Raw genomic sequence first — 5528 nt, 5'->3', positions numbered from 1 at the left:
TGGGCGAGGCTGACCAGGAGCCTGAAATCAGGGTAGATATGCCTTTGGACTCCACCTTGTCGCTGGGAAATTCTGACCTTTCCTGGACCCCATTGCCCCCAAAGTACACATCCACACCTACTGCATGTCTTAGAGGAACCCCAAATTAACGTGCCCCAAGCTGCCTGGAGAATCCCAGGGACGGGAGAGCCTGGTGTGCTGCCCTCTATGGGGTCGCACAGAGTCAGACATGACTGAAGCGATTTAGCAGCAAGCTGATACTCCCCCTTCCTCCGGCTGCCTCCACAGCTATCCCCACCCCAAGATTCATCCCCACAACTCTTTGAATAGTCCAGGTCCAAAAAAGCCTGGGGTCACCCTTGACAAGTACTGACAACTCTACTTCAGAATTGATCCCAAAACTTTTAAGGAACAAATTACACTAATCCAGCTTCAGGAACCTGGGGAGGAAGGAACACTCCCTAACTGCTACATGAGGGCAGTATAAGCAAAATCTGTCAAAAAAAAAAAAAAAAAAAAAAGAAACCACAAACCAATATCCCTCATGAATACAGATGCGATACATATGAAATCTAGAAAGATGATACTGATGGAGCTATTTGCAGGGCAGCAATGGAGACCCAGGGGCTTTCCAGATGGTGCTAGTGGTAAGAAACCTGCCTGCCAATGCAGGAGATGCAGGTTCAATCTTGGGTCAGGAAGATCTCCTGGAGGAGGTCATAGCAGCCCACTCCAGTATTCTTGCCTGGAGAACCCTGTGGACAGAGGAGCCTAACGGGCTACAACCCATGGGGTCCCAAAGAGTCAGACATGACTGAAATGACTTAGCACAAAATGGAGATGCAGACATAGAGAACAGGCCTATGGACACAGGAGGGTGGGAGGAAGAAGAGGAGGGGACGGAGAGAGTAGCACGGAAGCATATACACTACCATATGTGAAACAGACAGCCAATGGGAATTTGCTGTATGACTCAGGGAACCCAAACCAGGGCTCTGTAACAATCTAGAGGGGTGGGAAGGGATGGGAGGTGGGAGTGAGGTTCAAGAGAGAGCAGACATACGTGTACCTGTGACTGATTCATGTCGATGTCTGGCAGAAATCAATGCAATATTGTAAAGCAATTATCCTTCCATTAAATATAAATAATTTAAAAAATACAGATGCAAGGATCTTTCACAAAACATCAGTAGATTGGATCCCAAGGATTGTACGTCATGACCACAGAGTATGGCCAACGCCAGGAATGCCATGTTGGTTTAACACTGGAAAATCTGTGAATGGGATTCACTTCATTGACACAAGAAAGGAGAAAAACCCTACGCCCGTTTTTTTCATACCTGCAGAAGAAGCATCTGACAAAATTCAACACTCAATTCAGGTTGAAATCTTGGGGAATAGAAAGAGGGAATTTCCTCAACCTGATAAAGGTCATCTGTGAAAAACTGACAGCTGACATTACCACAAATGGTGAAAACCTGATAGCTTTCCCCCTAAGACCAGGAGCAAGGAAAGGATGTCCATTGTCATCTTGGACATTGTACTTGAGAGCCTGAACAGTATGAAAGGACAGGAAAATGAAATTAATGATAAATGTCAGAAAGGAAGAACTAAGGAAATTCCCTGGTAGCCCAGGGGCTAAGACTCCATGCTCCCAATGCAGGGGGGCTGGGTTCCATCCCTGCTCAAGGAACTAGATCCCACATGCCACAACTAAGACCCAGCACAGCCAAATAAATATTTTTTAAAAAAGAAGAAGAAAGGAGGAACTAAGATGAGCCCTATTTGCAAAATCTGAAACTGCTTACTACTGCTAGATTTACTTGCTGAAAATCCTTGCAAGTGATTCAGGCCCCAGGCCCCAGTGGGTGATTCAGGCCCCAGGACCCTGCAACTAGATCATGATGGTGCCTGCTGTGGGTTCCCTTGCAGTCAGATAGGTCAATTCAACCAAAAAAGAGCTGGGTTTTGGTAAGCTCCATGGGGCACATGCAAGGAGGCCCTGAGGAGACTGTTTATCATAACCATATCAGGGACCTACGCTTACTTGGGACTTGGGGGCTGCCACTGAGGGCCCACCTTACTCAGGAATTAGTGTCAGTTTGAGGCCCCTGTGTGGCCACACAGAAAAGCTGCAGAAGCCCCAGAGCCATGTCTGGGAAGCCCTCCAGCCTGTGCCTTCACTGGGCTCTCTGCTGTTGGGCCGTTCCCACCCTCTGCAACTCTGAGAGCTTGTCCTGCTGGCTTTGGGCCCCTTTGTTCAGTGGGAGCATCCCCACGCACAGCCCGAGGAAACGTTGACTCAGTAAATAACACCACTGTTTATTGTGGGTCGGGTAGACCCGTAAACAGCACAGGCCCGTGTCAACCTCCTAGAGGTCCCAGCAGGGACCTACCTGGGGTAGCCCCTGGGGTCTGGAGTCCAGGGCCTCAATCCTTCTGCACTCTTGTCTCCCAGAAACCCAGGATTCCACTCCCAATACAGTGGGAAAGCCACTTGTCCGAGGCCACAGCTGAGCTTCCCAGGCCATGTGACCCCTGCTTCCCCTGGCCCCGACTGCCAGTCCTATACATCTCACCAGAGAAAGGAAAGAAGAGAAGGCCTTTAATCTTAGAAATCATTACTGCTGCCTAAGGGGTCCTGCGGGCTTTCCCAGGTACGAGGACACAGGACGGGGAAAGTCAGGGCCCTGCTGCACCCACAGCTGGGGGGGTACACGGGGTGCTAGGGAAGCCCCTGGGGCTGGCAGCCACCTCCAGGCCCCCTGCCCAACCTACAGCTCCCCCATCTGGAACTGCCTTCTCCTCCCAGGGGTCTGTCTCCATGGCAACATCCCCATCACAGGTGTTCGTAACCTTGGCAACCAGGTACTGCCACCCCACCACCTGGGAGGCTGGAATCCTTAGCTACACCCCGTTCCCACACCCACCTCTGCCCTCATGGCAGCATCCCACTGGGGATGCTGGGCCCAGAGAGGCCATTCAGTGGCTAAGCCCACCTCCGTGTCCCTGCTAAATGCAATAGAACAGCAATGCCAATGTGCACATTCTTGCCGGTCACTGAGGGTCTACTACATGCTCCCGGGCTCCCTCTCAGTATACGGAGCAGGCTGACACTGACCAAGAATGGAGAGATGATAAGACAGTGGTTTCAGGCAGCAACAGACACTTCCCCACTCAGACCCCCCCAGAACCCCCACTTCCAGGGGCAAAACCTATAGCCCTCAGCATCACTGGACCATTTGTTTATTCAGCCAGCATTTACTGGACACCTACTCTGTGTCTACCGGAGCCATTCCACAGCAGAAAAGAAGGAAAAGCCCATGATTAACAGGATAAATCAGTAAATTACATAGTGTCTTAAGTGGGGAGAGTGCCGAGGAGGCAGGGAGGGGACAGAGGAGGCAAGGGGTGGAGACATGAGTCAGGAAGGGGTGAGACGGGATGGTGGCTGGGAGAAAGGTGCTGCCATGGAGGGAAGAGCCATGCAAAGGTCCTGAGGTGGGCAGCGTCCAAGGCCTCATCCCGCCCTTCAGCTAGGCTTCTGGAGCAATGAATGAGAGCTGGGCAGGGCCACTGAGAGCCCTGGTTTTCCCCTGTGTCGTTGAGTGGAGTCCTTTCAATCCTAGAAGATGGGTATACAGTTTGAGTCTCCATTTTACAGATGTGGAAACTGAGGCTGGAGGGGAGTCTCCCACAGTTCCACAGCTTGGAAGTGGGTTCCAATCTTGGCCACCACATCAGTTACCCCTCCCCCCTGCAGGACTCATCTCAAGAGCCCCTTCCTTGGAAGAGCATGACTGACTCCCACCCTAGATTGGGTACCGGCTCTCTGCTGAGTTTCCCACCACACTCTTTCGTGACTGTCTCACTGGTCTGCTCCCCCAGGACCATGGCGAGCCCCCTGCTGCATCTCCTCCTTCTGGCACTTGACCTGGTACACAGTAGGTGCTCAATAAACACTTTCCTCTAAGAGCCCTGGGTGGCAATTACCAGAACCTCATTTCACAGGAGACAGAAGCTCAGAGAGGGAAAGTGACTGCCCCAAGATTACACAGCCTCTACAGCAGTGATTCCTCTGTGGGGGCTGGGCTGCCCTTGGGGATGGAGAACCACCAGGGAGGGGACCCCATGTCCTCCTCTTGGACCTCTGCAGGCCAGGAAAGGATCCGTCCTCTTGTCCCTTGGGTACCTGGCCTGCAGCCTCCCGCGATGCAGTTTCTGGGCCTCAGGCCAATGCGACAGTCTGGGAACGGAGCCTGCTTGAGTCACAGGTGGCTGAGTTGACGCCAAGCCACCATGGGAGCAGCTAGGAGAGAGCACAGAGGGTGGGAAGGGCTGGGGGTGGGATCTTGCAAGGTTACACACCTAGCCTCCTGGAGCAGCCAGGCCCACCTTGAGCCCCTTGCTTGGGAAAGATGGCATCTTTGAGCCTCAACTTGCTGATTTGTGAAATGGGTATAATCAGCCTCCACCTGTAACGGGTGGGGCTGCAGCAAACACCAGAGGGCTCATGTTAAGAACAGAGCCTAGGGACTTCCCTGGTGGTCCAGTGGCTAAGACTCCACACTCCTGATGCAGGAGGCCCTGGTTCGATTCCTGGCCAGGGAACTGATCCCACGTGCTACAACTAAGACCCAGTGCAGCCAAATAAACACAAAATAAACATTAAAAAGAAAAAAGAAGAGCCCAGCATATAGTGAGCATTCAGTAATCTTGCTACTGATTATGTCTTAGCATGATGGTTGGGGAGGTTGGGAGGTGCCCCCGTCCTCTGCCCCTGCGCCCCCTACACTGGAGTACCATCTACCTCCCACCCCAGACTCCACAGCACGAGCTCCCTAAATGGGGCCGACCCCGGGCAGGCCCAGTACCAGGGAAGCAGGAAACTACATACATCACAGTATGTAAAAGTGAGAGTCATTCTTTCCACTAACATCCACTGAGCAGGCTGCTGCATAAACACGAGTAATTACACACTGGCCAAGAAGGATGCAGGGAAAGGCAGAGGGAACAGTAAGGGGAAAGGCCCTGAGCCCGGCAGGGCCCTCTTGGTGTGTTCAAAGAGGAGCAAGGGGACCTTCCGGGGAAGGAGTGAGGCACGAGTGGGGCGGCGGGAGGAAGGCACGGGTACCGAAAATCCAGAAACATACACCACGTTAAGACATGAATCCAGGTTCAATAGGGAGCCATAGTCAATTCCAGAGGCCAGTGGTTAAGCAGCCTCTGCGACCTGTATGGGGAATGGGCCTGGAGGCCTGGCAGGAGCGGAAGAGTCTGGGGCAGGGGTCCAGGTGTCAGGTGCTGGAGACCCGGAGTCGGGGCAGCGAGGAGGGGCAGATGCCAGACAAGCGCAGATGGGGAGCCGTGCGCTTCCCGCACCGCAGCCTCTGCAGGTCCACAAAGGCCCGGGTCCGCAGGCGGGTGTGCACGGGGCAGCACACGCTCCCAGAGCCTGGACGCCCTGCCCCCGCCCGCCGCCCTGGCGCGCGTCCCGGCACCTGCGCGCACGTGTCCTCGCTTCCTGC

The 5528-nt window shown here is 53.5% G+C and overlaps 1 non-coding gene across 1 annotated transcript; it reads left to right on the top strand.

Annotated features, from left to right (window-relative positions):
* The first annotated feature begins 4538 nt into the window (after positions 1 to 4538).
* On the top strand, positions 4539 to 4611 carry TRNAR-CCU. Its single transcript has one exon. It is a non-coding gene; the product is annotated as a tRNA-Arg (tRNA).
* The last annotated feature ends 917 nt before the right edge of the window (positions 4612 to 5528 follow it).

Source organism: Bison bison, unplaced genomic scaffold, assembly GCF_000754665.1.
Source record: "Bison bison bison isolate TAMUID 2011002044 unplaced genomic scaffold, Bison_UMD1.0 scf7180017864492, whole genome shotgun sequence".
Lineage (NCBI taxonomy): Eukaryota > Metazoa > Chordata > Mammalia > Artiodactyla > Bovidae > Bison > Bison bison.
The sequence above is the reverse complement of the archived record's forward strand: the minus strand, read 5'-3'. Positions and strand labels throughout refer to the sequence as shown.